Source organism: Helianthus annuus, chromosome 10 (genome assembly GCF_002127325.2).
Source record: "Helianthus annuus cultivar XRQ/B chromosome 10, HanXRQr2.0-SUNRISE, whole genome shotgun sequence".
In the NCBI taxonomy this organism is placed as follows: domain Eukaryota; kingdom Viridiplantae; phylum Streptophyta; class Magnoliopsida; order Asterales; family Asteraceae; genus Helianthus; species Helianthus annuus.
This window is the reverse complement of record NC_035442.2, coordinates 106,983,942-107,006,823: the sequence shown is the minus strand read 5'-3', so window position 1 is coordinate 107,006,823 and position 22,882 is coordinate 106,983,942. Positions and strand designations below refer to the sequence as shown.

The window sequence follows — 22,882 nt, the reverse complement described above, 5'->3', positions numbered from 1 at the left end:
AAGAAACCAAGTTTTGGACACGTGTCATTGATTGAAGGTATCCTCAAATCTATACTTATCTTATATTAACTAAATAAATAATAAATTAATATTAAATCTTATCATACTTTAATAAAATATTATCCTCAAATCTAAATTGTTAATTTAATATATTTTTAAAACAAATACCTCTCTTTCCTACTTATCTTATATTAAATATACTAGTTATAGGACCCGTGTGAACACACGGGTAGGTTTAATAACGATCTAAATCAAACACTAAAAAACAGATTATAATATATCATTTAAATTGTTTGCGTTTAGTTACATATCTTTATAAAACAATGTTAAAGACAATATTTGTTAGGACATAAAAATTTCATTACTATCTTAGAAAAAAATTATTAGTTCAGGTTTAATATAGAAATAAGCTAAGTAATTGATAATATGTTGTCTAAATTAATAGGAAATTAATAGTGATCAATAGGAAATTAATAGTAATTGATAATATGATTGGTTTTCTTTAATTTGGTTATCTAGTAATAAATAGGAAATTAATCAAATATTATAATAAATCATGTGATCCAACAGTACTAATGTAATGTAATGTAACAAACATTCACTCGACCCTTGTTTCGCACTTTCACCTCGGAGTATCAAAGCTAGATTAACAATTAACGAATAACAAACAACACAAAATCTAGAAAACAAAAGAATGAATCGGTGTAACTTCTTTATCGCTATCCGACGGTGGGTTGTTTGCAACCCTTTGGACCAAAGTGTTGTAAGCTGCGCCTAACAATCTTTCTGCACAAGTAACAGTAGTGGCTTTGACAAGCCCAGCAAAATATGTGATTGTTGTTCCCAACCTGACCAGCCACAAAACAAATATCGTTAACTTCCCGAAAACTATAACCACTAAACAATGTTTTTGAATGTTGATTGACCTTGACATTGATCTGACCACATTGAGGGCATGTATGACCATGATCACCAAACAGCTGAACTTGAACCTGGTCTAATAAAAACCCATTTTAGACAACAAATCCAATCGCTCTCTCCTACCATGACAACAACATCAGGCATAAGTCTTAAGTGAAGCTACAATACATTCAAAAATAAAGGTCACCTGTCTCTGTTTCAAGCCGATAATTGACTGACCTTAAACCGTAACTACAAGTCGCACTGAATTTCTTGGTCTCAATACCAAACCTGCATGAAATTGACAATTACTATCCCGTAAGTTTCAACACCACATCAAAAATCATCCATAACAACCTAAGTTTCGAGATGAATTAAGGAAAACCGTTACCTGAGATGTAAACGGAAAGAATGTGATGGCTCAATGATGGTTTCCGGATGATCTGATGTCGACGTTAGGGTAACATGATTCCATTGGCTAACAAATCCAACAAAACATACAAAGAACATAATGCCTCCAATCTTCTTGCTTTGTTTATGGTTTGCTGTCATTGGGTGCATTGATGATTAGATATTGGCTCTTCATAGTTGCTTAAGTATAATTATAAGCTTATTAACGAATGGGACCATATTAATTTAAAATTTAACCTTATGATAACCAAGAGGCAATCTTCGTATAGTCTGAAACATAAGGCATCCTTGAACATGGGTCATCGGCCAAATCAAATACTAAAAACCAGATTATATCCCTGCATGAAAAACAAAATCGATAAATTTAGGGAAAATGGGTTTGAAAGATGATAACCCAACAGTAGAGGATCTCATTCTACAGCTCCGATAAATGCAGGGGTGTTCTCAAATAATGGTTCCTAGATGTTTGAAAACCGACAAAGAACGAAAAATGTCCACAGTGCTGCTTCTTTGGACATTTGTCGGTCTTCAAACATCTAGGAAGCATTATTTGAAAACACCCCTGAATTAATCGAAGTTGTAGAATGAGATCCTCAACTATTGGGTTATCATCTTTCAACCACATTTTCCCTAAATTTATCAATTCTGTTTTTCATACCTCCCAAAGCCACCTATCCGCCTCCAAAGAGATCGAGACAGCTTGTAGCATAACCTGTACTTGCTGCAATTCCACCAGTTCAGTATTTAATCCCAATATACCAACTCAATAAAAAAATTAAATATTTAGTGTGCTACAACTGTAGATAACTCAGGAAATAGATTTGAAACCATAATTATGGATGTCTCACATCCCCTGCGTAGCATATTTTCTGCATTTTAATCAGAGCGCACCAAATTTTAATCTAATTCAAGAAGGATGTCTGACCATACTGAGATGCAACATGAACTGCCGTGTTATTAACTTTTGAATTGTCACACCCCAAAAACGTCGCAGCGGATTATTTAACGTAGTGGAGACGGAAGTTGTTGCCCATTTATAGCTTGTCGAGCGATGCATTTTATTGTTAGACATATTAGTTTATTTTAAACATAAGTTGTTAAACATTACGTTTTAAGTCACGACACAATTACATAGTTAAGATGTCTTTGATCCTCGCGGATCTTATTACAAAAGTCCCAGAAAGTTTACAAGATGTCCAACATATTTAAAAGAAACAACATGCATCATTCACCACAAGATACGCCATGATTTCCCGAAGTCGAGTTCGAGTACCTGTAGAACACGTTAAAATCAAGTGTCAACACAAAGGAAGGTGAGTTCACTTATTTGTTTCTAACAGATTTTATTTAAAGGAAAACTTTCTAATTAGGTGTTTATTTAAAAACAATTCAGGAAATTTTTAGATAGTCCATTTTACTCCTTTGATAAAATCCATGGGCCTTCCATTGGGTCATTACTCCGACAATAGTAATACTGCCCAGGTTTTGTATATTAAATTATTGTGTCAACTTTCAGACTCGTATGTTAGCTAGACGATACGAACTATATATTAACCATGCAGGGATAATCAAAGCTAGACAATGAACAGAATATTAATTCGTCGTTTGACATTGACACGGGGCGACCGGTCATGACGGGGTTGTCAACCCGATAGATCTACCAACAATTCCTCACGTGCAATACTTAAACTAATTAAACGACATCATGGGCGCAGGGTTCTTTCTCTCCAAGAACAATATGATGTCTGCCTCACGTACAATATATATATATATATATATATATATATATATATATATATATATATATATATTTATATATCCTACTAATATGACAATTTAATACACAATGTTGTACGAATCCCCTGAAATCCCCGACGAAATGTAAGCCTATGCTGATACTTACTCTCTTGAGACCAAGCAATATTCGTACCAACTCCACGGTCGTTTTTCCCCCAACCACCGTGCATAATCCCGTTTCTACCCGAAACATGTTTATTCTTCAAAACCATTTCATCCCAAAATACATATATAATTTATATCAAAAGGTATGTTTTATTTCAAAAACATTATTAAACCCTTTTATTGGCGTGCTCTACCCCCAAAATATATATAAAGCAGTAAAAGGAGGGGTTTAGTGACACTCACCTTTGGGTGCGTATTTTAACACCGCAATCCCAGAAATTGATTATATACGTCCTAATATGGGAACAATTCTAAATCAAAATAACATTTAATCACAAAAATCCTAAGTTTCTCAGTTTCTTAGAATTATCACATAACTTTGAGATTTTCTCAAAAAGTTGTCATTTTTTATTATGTTGGCACGATAAAATATATATATATATATGTATATATATATATATATATGAGTCCATATATATTTATGTATTTATTATGATTTTGTGTTTTGAACGATTTTATTGGTGACCATTATTGTGTAATTCCCTTAACTCTCTCGTTTATACGTTATTACCTACGATTTGCGCGTCATAATATTTATACACAAACGTTCATATAATTTAACATCGAAACACACGAAATCTTGTTAATTTAACTATTTTGTCATTTTCAAAGCAAATACACACGAAATATCCTATATATATCAAATTTCATGCTCGACAAACAAGTTACACATTTAACGCACTTTTACCGTTTTTACTGCACAAAACGTACACGCATACATGCTAAAATCTAAATTTCCTATTATTAGATTAACACTTAACATATTATCACATTTATATGTCAAAATCACTTATCACATTTTATCACAAAAGATTTACTCAAAATTTACCCATACTAGTGTTCATTGAAAAATGCGTATTTTAGCGATTCGGTAAAGTTTTCGGGCGTCGGAAGTCACGTATGACCAACCAAACACCAAGTAAACTTAAAATTAGTTAAAATACTTGTTTTTAAACTAAAAACATCAGTTTATTTACTGATCTAAATCAGTTTTACAAAAATCACCCGAAAAGCCGATTTTTGACCGTTTTTAACGCATAGTTTTGCGTTAAACGTTACTATAATCATCCCAAATCGAAACGACTTGATATTTTAACACAATACATGTTATTTACTGATTAAAATAGTGGTTATAATCAGATTAGTGCAGTTTTTGTGTAAGTCATATAAATCATGCGATTTCACGTATTTTACAACCTTTAATGCACCAAGTACTACATGCAAAGCTAGTAACCATCATGACAAAGTTATATGTCACTAAACACTTTAAAATAACTTTATTTTAGTGTTTATAATCTGATTAGAACTTATTTTTACTAAATCATACTCAATCACCTTTTTATGATCACACATCATCATGCATGTTCAAGTAAATGCATCTAATGCATCCATGTAACATCATCATCATTTTATATAAACTAAAATATATATATCTAGCACATAATTAAATCATGTTTAAGTATTCAAGATCAATCAAATTCTACACATGATTATCATCACATCATTTATCATAAGTGCAAAACATGCACATTCTTACCCATCTAAGACTTTTAACATAAAAAATTCATATGCATGCACACTTACACATACATACACGGCTATATACATATATAATCATGATCAAAAATTTACTTTTCACATAAACTCATTTCAAATCAAAAAGCTTCCATATCACAACTTTTAAACATGCATGCATCATCTTTCAAGAATCAATCAAACATGAATTAATCAAAAATAAAAACTCACTTTCTAACATACACACATACATATGTACGGCCCCATGTATACACATACACATACATCCATTTTTATTTTATTCAAAAACCCATTTGTTTTATGTTTCAAGTTTGTGATTAAATTCCAAGTTCAAGAGAAACTTTACATCATCGCTATCATTACTAAAAATCAAGAATGAATCTTTGAAAATAAGTTTATACCTTTTAAGTTTTAAGTGGCTTTTAACAAGATTGTTGATGGTTAGAAGCTTGTTTCACCAAGAAAACACTTTTGGATACTTAAAACACCTTGAAATCTTCTTGGATTGAACTTTAATCTTCATGAACTAGCTAAAAATTTCGAAATTATTGTGATATGGGAGGGGGTTTCGGCTGATTTTAGGTGAGAGAGAGAGTGATGAGTGTTTTTGAAAATGATTTCTTGGATAATGAAGTATGTAGGAGATCTAGGATGAAGCATCATCAACACCACCTCCCTTGAGGTCCAATGAATGGAGGAGAGAGAGAGAGAACATTACTTGTATGGCTGCCATCAAACTTTCTCTCTCATATATACACACATACATATGAATATATACATATATATATATACTTTTTAAACCTTAAACTGGTATTTTACTAGATACCGGGTATTTTATCTAGCGTTTTAATCCCGTTTTAATGCATTTTAAATTATTTTTAATACTCTATAAAAATAAACTCACCAAAATATTATTGAACGATATTTTATTTGTTGGGATTGGCTACGTTTTCGGTATTTGGTAGTATGCGCGCTGTGCTGCGCGGTATACGTTAAAAATCGCAAAAATAGGAATTTAAGCGTTTTTATTTATTTTCGTCATTCTATAAGAATAAACTTATCAAATTATTGCTAAAATGATTTTCGGTTGCCTAGACGGGCTGCGTTGATAGTATTTTGTCAGTATACATGCGGCATCGCGCGGTACGCGCTTAAATTCGAAAAATAGAGTTTCTTAGCGTTTTAATTCATTTTTCCTCACAAATAGGATTAAAATTATTATTTTAATCATAGCAGGCTATTTTTAGGATTTTAACACTGTCTGGGTGATCACCGATGTTCGTTTCGCATTTTAACCATATAAGCGTTTATCTTACCGTTACCAACATAATTTTTATCAAAGTTTAAATTTACCAACTCATTAAATTTCACATATAAACATCATAATCAGTCAAATATGGCCCTATTACCTATTTACAACATGTGCTACAATTGTACGGTACGGCCTGAAAAGTCGGGTGTCACATGAATGCACTAACCGGTTTTCCTGAAGAATTGTTGTCAGGTCTGTGTGATGTGGTGTCAATTGTACTGTACTGTTATTCTGCTTCTTCGTTGTATTAACACATTAAAATCTTAAAACATAAAGGCAAAAAAAATGTTCCCAAAAAAAAAAAACAAAACACAGGTAGTTAGGTATATGCTACCAACCTTGAAGTGTTGCACCGCAGCCTCCACATGTGTACACCGGTTTGCTGCTTATCAAACTAACCGTCATCATAATCATCAAATTGCTATTATCATCAAAACACGATTAAGAGAAAAGTAAACTGAATGAAAAACAAACAAACATCATTGAATCTATAAACATCATCCAGACTTGCCTGTGTGTTGAATTAACCGGTGATTGTTTATGTAAGCTGCTGTTGTTGGCTTCATGATCATCGTTTTAGACATACCTGATGGTTCTGGTGGTGAGTTCTATGGGTGATTCTCCTGTATCAGCCAACCAAAACAATTAAAAAACTAATCAAACACTACAAATTCATTAAAAACAACTGAAACAAAATCAGTAACAACAAAGCATACCATCCATAATAAGGTACAATAATTGAATAATGAAGTAAATGACAAACTACATTGTTAAGTTTCGACTATGGAGAAGCTTCCATGCCCACTAAACAATAAAACAAAAATCATAACCACAACCAAAACTAACCAAAAGAGATGAAATCTTTATCAAACTACAAATTCTTGAAATTACCAAGCACGACTAAGAACAAACAGACCAAGAACATCTTCATGGATGGTAAAAGTACCTTCTCTTTCTGAGTGAACAACAATCGAGAATTGAGAGTAACCGCCCTGATCTGTAGGAGATAGTTGCTTCAACCTTAACATCTTCTCGGTCACTCCGTATCAATGGCAACGATGATTCAACCATATTCGCAGACTAAACTACAAAACATAAAACGTAACCAATTCATATAATCGTTCATATATCCAAGGCATCTATTATTCAAGAAACAACTTACCTTACAACCATGATCTTTTGAATTCTACCATATTAGGCAAATATCTTGTTGTCCATTGAATCTCTACTGGCCTAAATCACATAAAATAGCAAGACTTAGTCACATCCTTAGAGCCCTAATTTTATTCACCGGAGACCCCCAGCCATCATGCACCCCCAGCTATAAATCAGTATGAATACTACAGATACCCAATATTACCCCTTCGTAGATCTGACTCTTCAACTCTGTATGTTGAAGACGATAGTAGAAGACAGCAAGATCTCCGTAACTTTTCAGGCTCAGAGTTTATAAAATAGTGAAAGCACCATGGCTGCAAGGGAGGTTGCAGATAAAGATCTACCATCCTTCAACCCTGCCAAGCCAAGATGACATATTCAACAATATTTACTCATAACTTTGAACTCATCATAGCCTTTCAGGTGCATTAAATGCACAAAACCTATCCCCATTCAATTTTGAAATTCCCTCCTAAAAAATCAGATTATATACTATATTATTTAGATTTTTAGATTTATATATATATATATATATATATATATATATATATATATATATAGGGGAAGGATGTATAGAAAACCCACTTTAATTTAGAAAACCTGGGAAACTCAAAGCTCCCGATGTTTTTTTTCTTGAAAAAATTTACACATGTTATATACATGTTTTTAAGGGTTTTGGGCAAAAAAAAAGCAAAAAAGCGCCGAGTAGATAGTTTTTTAAAAAAATAAACAAGTTTTGGTGTAACACATGTTACATTCATCTGACATATTTGTAACATGTGTTACACCAAAACTTGTTTATTTTTTTAAAAAATATCTACTCGGCGCTTTTTTGATTTTTTTTGCCCAAAACCCTTAAAAACATGTATATAACATGTGTAAATTTTTTCAAGAAAAAAAAACATTGGGAGCTTTGAGTTTCCTGGGTTTTCTAAATTAAAGTGGGTTTTCTATAGATACTTACATTATATATATATATATATATATATATATATATATACACACACGAATTATGACATCATCATGGACAATGTGGCATATCTCAGAGGTTGACACGTAAGCAAATCGAGGTCATCTTCTAACTATTTTTCCATAATATTTACTAAGTATCATATAATCACTTTTAAAATGTGCATCTCAAACGCCCCTACACTCGTTTAAGCTTAAACAGTTACCATCGTCGCTTCTCCAACCCGAAACACCGCCATCATCCTCTTGTTACCAAATCTATACATGTTAAGAAAGCGATATATTAAACGAAACTAAAAACAACAAGTAAAAAGAATAATTACATAAATAACTCCTAATAGCATTACTAATCAATACAATACATGAAAAAATAAATAAAATAACAGTAGCTCGGTAACAACATCACGTGCAGTGTGTCTAATTCACCAAGATCTGTTGTTAAAACCATCATAGCCACACGACCACCTATAAAAGAAAACACAGGAATCGGGTCCAAACGTCACTTTATGTGACCGATCTACAAATGAAAAATTGGAAAACTTACCGGCGTCATCACATACAGCTAAATAGGCATCTCAGACCAACCAAACTCCATTTTCTTGTATAGATGTGACAACGATTATACACGATCCCTTTTCAAAACCTTAATCACCAACACAGCATCGGCGAAGGTCATTCATGGTGAACTTGCAAAACATTTGCATTGTCAGAATGCAAGGCTTAGATTGTGCATAAAGATGACAACACCATGGCTGCAAGAGAGGTTGCATGAACAACTACCATCCAACAACCTTGCCATGCCATGATGCTATCTTCATTCAATTTTTACTCAGATCTACAAAATCATCATAGCCTCATCTTGAAAGGACAAGAAAAATGCACTTTGCATTCATTTTTATTCACCATTACAGTTAACACTAAATGATTTACTAAACTAATAATTATCATCTATTTGCAGTTCTCAGATACACATATATACAATCACAGTCCAATTAAATCACAGTCCAATCAAACTTTAAAACAATTATCGGATCAAGAATGAGACGTACCACCTAGATATTCAAAAGAAAATAGATAAAATTTGACAAATGATTGCAAAATGTCAGACCTCGCGTATATTCGGGCCGACGTTTGCTTCATCGAAAACGCATCTAAGTTATCGGAAAGTGCCCGGAACCCTAGCTTCCTACCAAAACACTCTGGGAGCACCGTCAACCCTAGAATTGACGGAAAACATCATAGTTTTAGTCTCAGGTGAAAAGCATCTCATCAACATCATTAACTGAATATCCCTTAGGTGACATCGATCTCATCATCATCAACCGAACATGGATTACAGCCAACGCTACCTAGGACAGCCGCGAACGGCAGCCGGCAATGATGGTTTATATGTTGCAATAACACGCCAGATCTCGCCATCGTAGCCTCAAATGACAAAATCATCTTCATCGGTCTGAGTAGAGACGTTCAAGTTGTTTGTGCACTTAATGCACCTGTGAGAAGTAATCATATCTCAACTCTCTCTTTCTTCTTCACACTTTAATCTACAAAATCATCATAGCCTCATCTTGAAAGAACAAGAAAAATGCACTTTGCATTCATTTTTATTCACCATCACAGTCAACCCTAAATGATTCAGGGTGTAATCAATACATAAACAGAAACCCAACTTAAGAAAAAACCCCAAATCAAATTAGAAAAGATACATGTAAATTACTAACAAAACAATTATCAATTACTGTCATTACCTCATGGTATTAAAATTTATTATAAATAATTTCCAAATTATAAATAATCTCCAAATTGCAAAATTAGGAAGTATTCTGCAACAGTAAATGATTCATCTACATAATTCCTCATCTAATCAAATTGCAAATTCAAACATTAAACAACCATAAATTATGGTTTACTAAACTAATACTTATCATCAATTTGCAGTTCTCAGATACACATATATACAATCACAGTCCAATCAAACCTTAAAACAATTATTGGATCAAGAATGAGACATACCATCCAGATATTCAAAAGAAAATAGATAAAATTTGACAAATGATTGCAAAATGTCAGACCTCGCGTATATTCGGGCTGACGTTTGCTTCATCGGAAACGCATCTAAGTTACCGGAAAGTACCCAGAATCCTAGCTTCCTACCAAAACACTCTGGGAGCACCGTTAACCCTAGAATTGTCATAAAACACCATAGTTTTAGTCTTAGGTGAGAAGCATCTCATCAACATCATTGACTGAATAACCCTTAGGTGACATCGATCTCATCATCATCAACCGAACATGGATTACAGCCAACGCTACTTAGGACAGCCGCGAACGGCAGCCGGCAACGATGGTTTATATGTTGCAACAACACGCCAGATCTCGCCATCGTAGCCTCAGATGAGAACATCATCTTCATCAGTCTGAGTGACAAAGATGGTGATTCATCGACGGATTTCTTTGCGGATGACATGGTTCGTGTGGAAGATGAAGAAAATAAACCCTAAAATCGCCTGTGAGTTTGAAATGAGAAGAAAGAGAGAGATGGAGATTAAAGTGTGAAGAAGAAAGAGAGAGTTGAGATATGATTACTTCTCACATGTGCATTAAATGCACAGTTCAACTCCCCATGCATTTTCAAAAGTTCCCTCCTAAAAAACCCAATTTTATCATAATAAAAATAATAAAAATAATAAAAATCTGATTATTATATACAATATAATTTAGATTAAAACAACATGGACAATGTGGCATATCTCAGAGGTTGGCACGTAAGCAAAGTGAGGTCATCCTCTAATCCCCTTTTATAGATTATATAGATAAATAATAAATTAATATTAAATGTTATCCTAATTTATTAGAAATATAACTTTTTAATTATTTGGTATACAAAATTATATTTATTCAACTCGTGTAAAACGTGAGTTTTTAAAAATATATTTTTTTTATTATTTACTATACAAAGTTACATTTATATAACCCGTGTTATACACGAAGTTTTTAAAGATATAACTTTTTTATCATTTGTTATGTAAAATTAGATTTGTTCAACACGTGTAATACACAGGTGTTTTAAGAATATAATTTCTTTATTATTTGGTAGATTTTTCAACCTGACTATACACGGGTTTTTTAAAGATACGACGTTTTTAGTATTTAATATACAAAATTACATTTATTTAATCTGTGTAATATACGTGGTTTTTAAATATATAACTCTTTTTAGATATATTCAACACGTGTAATATAGGGAGTTTTTTAGGATGTAATTTTTTATTATTTGGTAGATTTATTCAACCCAATTATACACGAGTTTTTTAAAGATACGAAGTTTTTAGTATTTAGTATACAAAATTACATTTATTTAATCTGTGTAATGCACATGGTTTTTAAAGATAGAACTTTTTTATTATTTGATATGTAAAATTACATTTTTTAACCCGTACAATATACGGGGTTCATAAAGATATAACTTTTTTATTATTTAATATATAAAATTACATTTATTTAACCCTTGTAATACACGGGGTTCTAACCTAGTACATAGATATAATTGAGTAATATGCTAATACTTTATTATTAACTAGAAGGTATGAATAAGATTTTTATCTCATATATATTTAATTTAATTACAAATTTTAACTCATATTTTTAACAACCTATAAAATATAAAAACCAATCAAAGTAGTATTTCTTGTAACAATAATGATGCATATTTATTATAATTAATATTAAATAATGTGTATCTAAAATACACCAATCACATCCCCACACTTATCTTTTTTCGTCCCGAAAAAATTATATGCAATGGAATCACAATCAGAACCAATGGCTTTCAAAATGTGAATTTCTTTATCAACTAGTCTAATCATACGTTAACCAACATTGCGGGTATATGATCCATCTAAACCCAACCGTCGGCTTCTAAGCCCTTATTCACAATCCATTAAGTTCAAGTTAATTATTCCTCTATGGATCCCACACTCAAAAGACCACAACTCTACCTAATCCCGCTTCAAGTTTATGAGATTACTATCTTATATAAGAAAACTCTTATATATTTCCAATTAAATTTATGATGGATAGATGGATGATATTGCGAGCTTTACATGTTTTTGTATACGATCAACTTAGCGGACATACCCCACCAGAGTCACCATCCCAGTGATTAATGCCATAAGTCTCACATATTTCTTTTTCTTTTTCTAACTCCATCTAGAGGGTATGTACCACACTAGACACCATCCCCGTGGCAATACCATAGGCTTCGTCAATACACACTAGCTCAAATGAATGGATAGATGGAATATATATATATATATATTATGGCACTACTACAATAGCAGGTATATGCTACGCTCAAATTCGTAGCTAATCCGTAGCAAACACCCGTTTTGCTACGGATTTGCTACGAATTTGATCCGTAGCTACAAGTCCCGTCGCAAATTTATTTGCTACGAACTTTTGCTACGGAGATCATATTTGTTACGGGTTTTGCTATAAAAATGGGCGTCGCTATTTTAGCTACTGATTAGCTACGAAAATGTTTGCTACGGGCTTTTCGCTACGAAAACATTTGCTACGGGCTTTTCGCTACGAAAACGTTTGCTATGGACTTTTAGCTATAGAATGTTTGCTACGAACTTTTGGCTATGAAAACGTTTGCTACGGACTTTTAGCTACAAAGTTTGCTACGGATTGCTTGCTACCAGAATTTGTTACGGATACAAAGTTTGCTATGAATTTGTAGCTACATATTTTGCTACAGAGATTTTGCTATATGTTTGGCTCCGAAGTTTTTGTTACACATTTGACTACAGATGTTTACTAAAGGTTTGCTTCAGTTTTTGCTAGCTGTTATTTAAATATGAAATATGTCAAATTTTTGCAATGAACTAGCTACGAATTTTAAGTAATTTTTCACAGTTTTCCATTGTTTGTATTATTTTTTATTTGTTGATTACATACATTATTTTCAAATTTCAATAAAAATATATAGATGATACCAAAGACAAATATCCAAACCAAATAAAATAAAATAACCAAATTAAATGTGATACAATAAAGATCGAATTATCCAATAAAAAACAATACAATAAATATTCGAATTATACGTTTACCAACATAAATCATATCTAAACTCGATGAAAATGATGTGGCAATTGTTACAACAATTTCTCTCGTCTATTTACACATTTTCTTCGAATTTTCCGTCACACAATAATCTCTGCCTTATCTCTCATTCCAACTCCGGTTGCACCTGTAACCAAAAATACAAATATTGTTGTAAAACAACTAAACCTATTAGTAATATAAAGAAAAGAATAAGAGAATGAGGGAATGTAAATATTATTGATTGATATCTCTACACCATATACAAATGCCACTATATATAGGCACATGCATTAATACAAAAGAAATCAAAGAGATAGGAGTTATACATGTGGAAAGTCACCAAAAAATGATACATTCATAACACTCCCCCTTGACTATCCACATACCTTTAATACGCTTGGTGATATATGTTGCCTCGTTAAAAACCTTGCTAGGAAAACCCATTGGGATAAAACCATAGCCAAGGGAAAAAGAGTGCAGCACGTATTTTCTCCCCCTATACTTCTGTATCAAGTGTGTTGCCTCATTAAAAACCTTACTAAGAAAACCCAATAGGACAAAACTTAGTTAAGGTAAAAAGAGTGCAACTTGAATAAGTCTCCCCCTCATTTTAACATGTGTCCTTTAAGTGACGTATGTCCATCGTCTTTGAAAGTCGAATAAAGCCTTTGTAGCGAATGATTTGTTGCTTGATCCCTTAATGTGCAATCCTTTATGTTGAGCAATGTTGTATAATCTTCTAACGAGACTTTAGGTGCCTCTTTCCAAAATTATCATACGTCCACGACTGTGTTTCGTTACATTCCTGCATCTACAAGACTAACCAAACTTATTTTGATGGGTTAGTAAAATATAATCAAATATCGTTTATACCTGAAATATTTCTTTAAACTCATTCCAATGTCTCTTCGCTTGACAAAGGTCATATCATGACAATAAGCTCAAGTGAAAGATATTATAACCATACATAGCTAGCAAAACATATTATGCACTTATGCATTTAACGATGGTACTTTTAGAATGAGAATCTCTACTTTGGTAAGAGATGATAATAGACATTTCTTATAACAAATGACTTAACAACCTTTAACATACTTTAAGGTTCAACTATGTTCATACTAAAATATCAAAACATCATCTTCTAGATGTACTTGAGGGATTAGTAAAATATAATTATTACTCGAACAATAATTAGACCATGCCAAGGTCATTCAAAAAATCCTCCTTCAAAGCTCGACAATTTCTCTCAATGATGCCTAGACATCATTACTGTAAAATGCGATTATAGTGAACTTTTAAAAGTAGAATGCTCATAGAACATGGCTAATTTAATCAAACGTATATCCCTCTTTATGCGAATATCTCGAGTTGTACAATACTCGACCCAACTATTTTAGTCCATACGTATTTTGTCAACTTCATATAATACATTCTTGTGGTTTTGACATCATTAATGCTTCTAGCATTATCAATCCATGAGGGAATTCTTTCCATCTTATCCAAATATGCATGTGATTTCACTCTTTAGAAGTTTTGCTACATAAATTTGTCCTTTTAACACATAGATATCTATATCATATGCAAAAATATCAAGAACACTTGCTTTTATCTCCAAAATCCATATTGTACCATGTTTGTACACTTGTACATTGAGATGCCATAATAACCAGGTATACATTTTCTATGTATGTTTATTGGAGTATTGGTGCACAATAATTACATCCATAAGATGTTTCAATTGACCTCTTAAGCACTCAAATGCTTTAGGATACTCATGGGGAGTTCCAATTATATTCAATTCAATAACATATACAACATGTATATGTACTCAGATCTGAATTTATATAATAATCATAATATTCTCGAGAACTTATTTTATATGACTTAGTATCAAGTGATACATAACTTTCATAAGACGCATTCAATTCTCTTTTATATATTACCAGACTAATAAGATACTGGAAAGGCAAAACATCCACCATGGGAGAATACGTCTCCTCATAATCAGTCATAAGTCTTTGCAAAAATTCTTGTGCCACCAATTTTGACTTATATCACTTAATTTGATTTTCACATGATTCGCATAAAAAACACTTTTGTATCCAGCATATTTTACAACTTCAGTTGTATGGACTGTTGGTCCGGAAACTTTCCATTTCATTAGAGAACTAAACTCTGCCTTATTTGCGTCTTTCTATTTTGGCCAATCATTTCTTAATATTCATTCATAGGCAGATCTTAAATCTTGATCCTCGTCATTTAATTATTTTAAGCGCTACGTTATATACAAAAGTATAACGACGTCGATTTTTATTTCGATTCCATACATATCTTAGACATGATACAACTTATTGAGATCTCTTTATTTTCAGGTACCTGTGGTTCTTCTTGAACCGTCATGTCTAATGTCTCTGCAGGAGATCCTACTACTATAACCTCGACTTGACCATCTTAATTACTTGCTCCAATTTTCGAGGAATTTTATTATTGGAATCAACTAGTCTACCACGCTTTAGGCGTGCAATAGACTCATTACAAAAATATGTGGTTGTCCTCTTGGGACACAAATATAACTGGAGCATAAGCAGTTGATTATGTGACTTACTTAGTCACTATATTTAGGTCAGTGAACTTGTCTGGTAATTTGTTCTTCAATATTGGTAAATGAATTATACTTTAAACTTCTAGTTCATAGTTATAGTCTGAGGATCAAGATGACATGATAATTCATTTTATTTTTCACTTTCCAACTGCTTGTTATCTCCCCCTAATGTTGGGAACATTCATTCACTAAAGTGAAAACTAATGAGCCATAAACGAATTTCTTACTAATGGCTTTAAGTATTTAATCATAGACGAATATTTATACCCAACATATTCTCAAACTTTTTAGAAGACCATCTTTGTGCGGTGTGGTGGATGAGTTTCATTATATGTCGCACAACCAAAATCTTTGATGAGACATCTTTGGTTCCTGACCAAAAACCAACTGTATGAGGAGAACTATAACTTATTGGCTTGATGTGAATTGATGGTACTATATATAAAATTACATGTACCTAAATGAACTTTTGCTCCTCTCATGATCATTGGCTTTGTAACCAATAGTAATCTGGATTAATATGCTTGCTATCACATTAGCTAAGCCGCAATCACACAAGCTTCAGGTTGTGGATTTGATAACCATTTAGACGATGCATCGATTTCAGAATACTAAATGGTATCATGTTGGGATACACATATTCCCTTATTATTTCCAAAATATTTAGGGATCTAAACCATACTTTAGTTGGTATATCATTAACTTCCCTTGAGAGCAAATATTGCATGTGTAAGTACCATGAAGAATCTTCTAGTTCTTTAATATTTTTCACATCATCTAGACTCGGTATGGTCTAACCGGTCATGCCAATCATTAAATGATTATGAACCATAAACTTCGGGTTTATGATCATCATATATGCTTTTAGTTGCACTCGTGTTTGTTCAATACACAAATAGAAAATACAAGAGAATAACAATTATTATTTCAATCATTTATATTATAACATGTTTTCCACGTTTTATTCTCGTATAGTAACTCCCTTATATTGTCACTTCTTGTGGTCGATTTCAATATAAACATAGTTGAGGATCATTACAGTTTCCTCATTTACCATGATCATAACCTTTATAACGATCGTTTTATAGTCATCGCAATATAAACATGGTTGATCTCATTACATGATCATAATTCCTCAATTACCATGATCACGATCTTTGCACTAATTATTATATCATCACATTTTATTCAAGTAATAATCATACAACATTCATGGTGGTATCATTACAATTTCCTTAGTTATTACATGATTGTGACCTTTCACTGATCATTATATCATTACATTCACTTTAGGGAATGGATATCTCCACACAACTTTTATTCTGATAATGACCTTGAATATTCTTTAATAATATTGCTACTTTATGAGCATATGATCATATATGTATTATTTGCACTATGTTTTATGTGCACATTGTTTGTATACTAAACGTATAAAATACGAGACAACATCATATTTGTAACTCAAACTTTCAACACTTTATTCTCATATGACCAGTCTCTTTATTCACCTCTTTTGGTGGTCTATCTCGTTATTAACATGACCATCATTACACTTTTTTTTATAATCAATTTCATTATTAATCTGAACATCATACTATTTTTCAGTTATATCAATGATCACAATAATCAATATGTAGTCACATTCACTTCGAAGAACGAAGGAAAGCCAAAAAATGTTTCATAGCTTTTCATTATATGAAATCATTTCAACTTTTCATTTGATATTGCTACTTCAAGAGTATATCTCAGGTGTGACCAATGGAAAATTTTATCTTGTTTTTCCTTCAAAACAATCTTCTTTTCTCATTAATATATAATTTGAGAAAAACTTACATGATCGACCCGTAGAAGATTTATTGGTCAACATATGACAACCTTTCAGAGAGTATGACACACTTTGAATGTCATACGTGAACATATTTATAATTTTTTATGAGAGTAATGATAAATCACAAATTTTAGTTTTTCGTTTGCTTAATTTATCCAAAAAAAATATCTACATACAAACAATATATAGCATATAGATGACATATATTACAAAGTTAAATCAAGTAATACATAACATTATTTCATGTTATCAAATAAAACAAGGTTAAAATAAAACCTTATGAAATAATAATATGTCATCACATTCAAGCAAAATATATAAATTATGTATTAACCTATCATGGCATAACCAATCACATGCATATCTTATAATAATATTTGTTTCTCTCACATTAAAAAAAATAGAAACATCTATAAAATATATTCAATACAAAATAAAGAAACCTATTACTTACACCAAATAATATGTGATAATATCATGCACAATTATCAACGTCTTAGTTGATTTAGTTGATATTGAAATATTATGCAATTCAGTTAACACATGTTATAAAATAGTTTTGGTTCATGAATCAACAATTTAAAAATGCACTTTACGTATAATAAAAGCTAATATCGACTTAGAATATGTTTATATGGTTTGATCATTCCTATCATTTAAGGCATGTGCTATTAATGTACAAACAAGACAAATAGATTAACAATAATTTTCGAAAGTTACATATTTTATCTAAACATGTGATAGAAACTAATATATGTATGAGAATACAACTCCATGTTTATCTAATAGCAAAGACCTTTAAAATAATATACTAATTTAATTTTGTATACAATAAATAAATACGATGCTTAGCTTTATAGCGAGTTCTTATCCCATAATTAAAAGTATAAAGTAATTAAGCTTAAGTAAGATAAAGTATATCTTAAGAACAAAAATACTAAGTTATATCTCATACACAAATAATTTAATTATATAGACATAAAGCAAGATTAATTAAATAATATAATAAAATTAAATAATTGAAACTTTTCATATTAATACTACAATTAAAAAAAAAAACTAAGATAATGAATATTCATTTATATGTTGTGATAAATCCAATTTAATAGTATCAATGATAACTTTTCATCTTCTAATTTAATAATACTAATGGAATCTTTTCATTTTCCCAATGAGAAAACGTAAAAGAAATTCAAGTGGGTTTTAAATTGATCGAACAATAAATATTCATGGTTGTAATGAAACTCACATCATATCATGCCGATCAAAATAACACAATAATAAAGACAATAAAAAGTGAAATATATATGCATTTAACCTTAATTTAATTCAAGAAACAAAGAGGTGTACCCATGTTGAAAGAGAAAAAAAAAACATACACACACTCTTAACCTTGATGATAATTCAAAAGCAAATTGCATAACAGGAAAGAAAAGTTGCATACATAGATGACAGACTATTGGTTCATGTTTATAGGTTATAAATAAATGTTAAAATTTTGTATAAACCTAACGCGACCTCTATTAAATAAAACTTCGACTCCCTTCCCATAATCAAGTTCCAGTTTCTAATTTAAATCTAAATTATGCTTGCTTAAAATGTTGTATTGAATTATACAGAGAGATAAAATCTCAAAGTATAAAATAGTTATGGCAACCAATTTATATTTATTTGTTAAACATTCAATAAAAAGAAACTTAATTGATAAATATCATGGTTGTTTAAATGAGCATTAATTCATGAAAAAAATTGTGGAGGAGAACTAGTCGCCCAAGACCAGATTGTAAATCAAATTGAAAACAATTTTTGTTTAATATATTGTTCAGTTTCCCGTCAAATCTTACATAATGATAAAAAATACGATTTGGTGAATCACACAAAATTTATAAACGTATTAGAATTTTATAAATTTTAATTTAACCCAATATTATATGAGTTACAATATATATATAAATTAGTTTGGTAGATTTAATAGATAAACAAAACAAATCTCTAACACAACCCAAAATAGTATGAATTACAATATGGTTTGTGTTTAAGATCATAAATAATAAGTTGATTAGACAATATCCACTTACCTTATGATGATGCGATTCGACTCCAAAGCAATTCGTGCTGATAACGTGTTGTAAAACAACTAAACCTATTAGTAATATAAAGAGAAGAATAAGAGAATGAGGGAATGTAAATATTATTGATTGATATCTCTACACCATATACAAATGCCACTATATATAGGCACATGCATTAATACAAAAGAAATCAAAGAGATAGGAGTTATACATGTGGAAAGTCACCAAAAAATGATACATTCATAACAAATATGAGTTTATTTTGAATTAATTTATGTACCAATTATACAACACTTTACGAAACAACTAATAGAATTTAAATTTGGCTTATAAGAACTCTCATTTGGCATTTGGAAACTGTTGAGATAAGAAAAAATCACATAACACCTTGTCTTATATATTAATAGTTATTAAAAATTGACCAACAAAACTTTATGAAATCCTCATGCAAAGTGTAAATGTTACTAGTTATGCCAAAGGCCTTTTTTTTAAATCGAGTATAAACCCGGTCATCTATCGAACAAAACTTTACTCACCTTATTCAGCTAATCCATATTAATAACCTCTTTTTCTGGTTAAATTTTAAAAGGAATATCATGTGGTCATACTTCGTAATCATCCTTTCAAAGCCAATGGAAATGAATGCATGAATTGGTATCAGTGTACAATGTATAACCTACCAAACATTCATAATGTACCTTGTGTCGAAACAGAAAAGTGGACAGGCGAGATGCAGAGTCACTGGAGTTCCCTTTCGGTGACCCACCAACAGTCCATTATGGCTTAGAAAAAGGGTGCCAGCAGATGAACAGCTACGAAGATGAGCAATGGTAGACTTCTTCTTGGGTTCCAAGGACGTAAGGGGATGGTCGGACGCTCCACACATCAACACGTTGGTGGTTTGTAATGGCCGGCACCTAGAAGGGCAGCAATGCAGTGGAGATGAGCAACAATGTGTTTATTCGATGTTTCAGGGTCATCACAAGTTACCGTCGGTACGTCGGTTCGCTGGAATATCCAGGCTACTACTAGAATGAAAGGGGATATCAAGAGAGAGTAAAGAAAGTATGTCGGATTGTAGGTTATGGGAGTCATCTATGCTTATATGGAACGATTTCTCCACATCGGTTAAGTCCAATTGATGATAATGGACGAGCGATTTATCCGGACGGTCTTCGTAAATGAGACGTGCCAATAAGAGTGGCGGGAAGCAAATCAGGAATTTGACTTGGTTTGGTAGTTTATATTTTATTTTTTTAATCGTTATGACTATTAGTTACATATTTATTTTTAGAGTAAATTACGTTTTTGACCCCTATGGTTATATCACTTTTACTATATTAGCCCAAAATAAGAATTTTTAACATATCTGCCCCATCGTTTCTATAACTAACCATTTTGGCCCCTAAGTCTAGAGATCATGGGGGCCAAAATGGTTAGTTATAGAGACCATGTGGTTAAAATGGTTAGACTTAGGGGCTAAAATGGTTAGTTATAAAGACCATGGGGGCAGATATGTTAAAAATTCTTATTTTGGACTAATATAGTAAAAGTGATATAACCATAGGGGCCTAAAACGTAATTTACTCTTATTTTTATTAACCTTAAAATCCTTTTATATGAAACAGAGCCAAGTTACCCGTGAGCTATTTGAGATCGGCTAATAAAACTTGAATCGAGCCGAGCTTAAACGAGTTTGAGTTTGAGCCTGAGCCTAATAATAAACATGTTTTGTAAACGAGCCCGAGCTCCACCTATCTAGCTCTAGCATGCTCACGAGCCTAAACGAGTCCATTATCTATATCATTTTTAATTAGTAATCTATATATAGGTTTAAATAAATGATAATTATCTATAAAATTATAAAAAAAAATCAACTAAAGTGTATGTGTATATAATGTTATATACAAATTTATAATAAATAAAATATCGAGTCAACTAATTAAAATAAAACACAACCATAGTTTTACTAAAATCAAACTAAAACGATGGGAAGACCGTAATTTCGAACTGGGGCAAAATCATAATTTTTAAATGGGGTAAAATCGTAACTTGTCAAAAGCTAAAAGAGTGGCAAGAATGTAAATTAGAAGTAGGGGCAAAATCATAGTTTTGAAAAGTGAGGAAATCGTAATTTTAAACTGTGGGTAAAATTGTAACTTGTCCGGGCCAATATGGGAGTGACGGGCAGCTGCTTGGCATTGTTCCCCCTCATGCTCTTTTTAGTATACTAGTTTATGCCCCGCCCGCGTTGCGGGGAGCTTGGCCAAATATTTCTCTACCAATTAAAACAAAACACTATCAAAGTTTTGCTAGAAAAAAACGAAACCGATGAAAAGACTGTAATTCTGAACTGGGGATAAATCGTAAGTTCAGCCGGGGAATAATCTAATGTTTTAAAAACTGGTTCGAACCGGCCAGTTGTACCAATAGAACAATCCGGTCAAACAGGTTAAACCGCCCGGTACACCGGGTTGAGCCGTCCGATACACTCGGTTAAACCGTTTTTAGCCAAATCCGGTACGGTATAAAAACCGGATTTTAAAACATTGGTATAATCATAATTTGTCAAAAGCTAAAATGGTGGCAACCTTGTAATTTTGAACTAGGGGCAAAATCATAAATTTGACTGGGGTAAAATCGTAATTTGTCGAAATCTTCAATGATGGTTAAACTGGAATTTTGAACTGGGGGACAAATCGTAATTCAAAGCTTGGGTAAAATCATAATTTGTTTTGGCCAATGGGGAAGTGCCAGACAGCTAGCTGCCTGACTATTCCCTTCCATGGATTTTGTATATTAACAGGGGGGTCCAAATCGTAATTCTAAGCTGGGGTAAAATCATAATTTGTTTAGGTCAATGAAGAAGTGTCAGGCAGCACCCTTACACTATTTCCCTCCATGGATTTTGTATATTTATAAAATGAGTGCAAATAATACGAAAGCGTTATAGAAATCAATTACCAGAATGATCTAATATGTTTAACTAGGGATGAGTTCGGGGTCAACTGGTACTGAAA

General features: G+C 31.9%; 1 long non-coding RNA gene across 1 annotated transcript; it reads right to left on the bottom strand.

Moving 5' to 3' along the window:
* Positions 1–578: 578 nt before the first annotated feature.
* Positions 579–999, bottom strand: LOC110881706. Its single transcript, XR_002559864.2, has 2 exons — positions 927–999; positions 579–848 (listed from the first exon to the last, which is right to left on the bottom strand). It is a non-coding gene; the product is annotated as an uncharacterized LOC110881706 (long non-coding RNA).
* Positions 1,000–22,882: the final 21,883 nt, after the last annotated feature.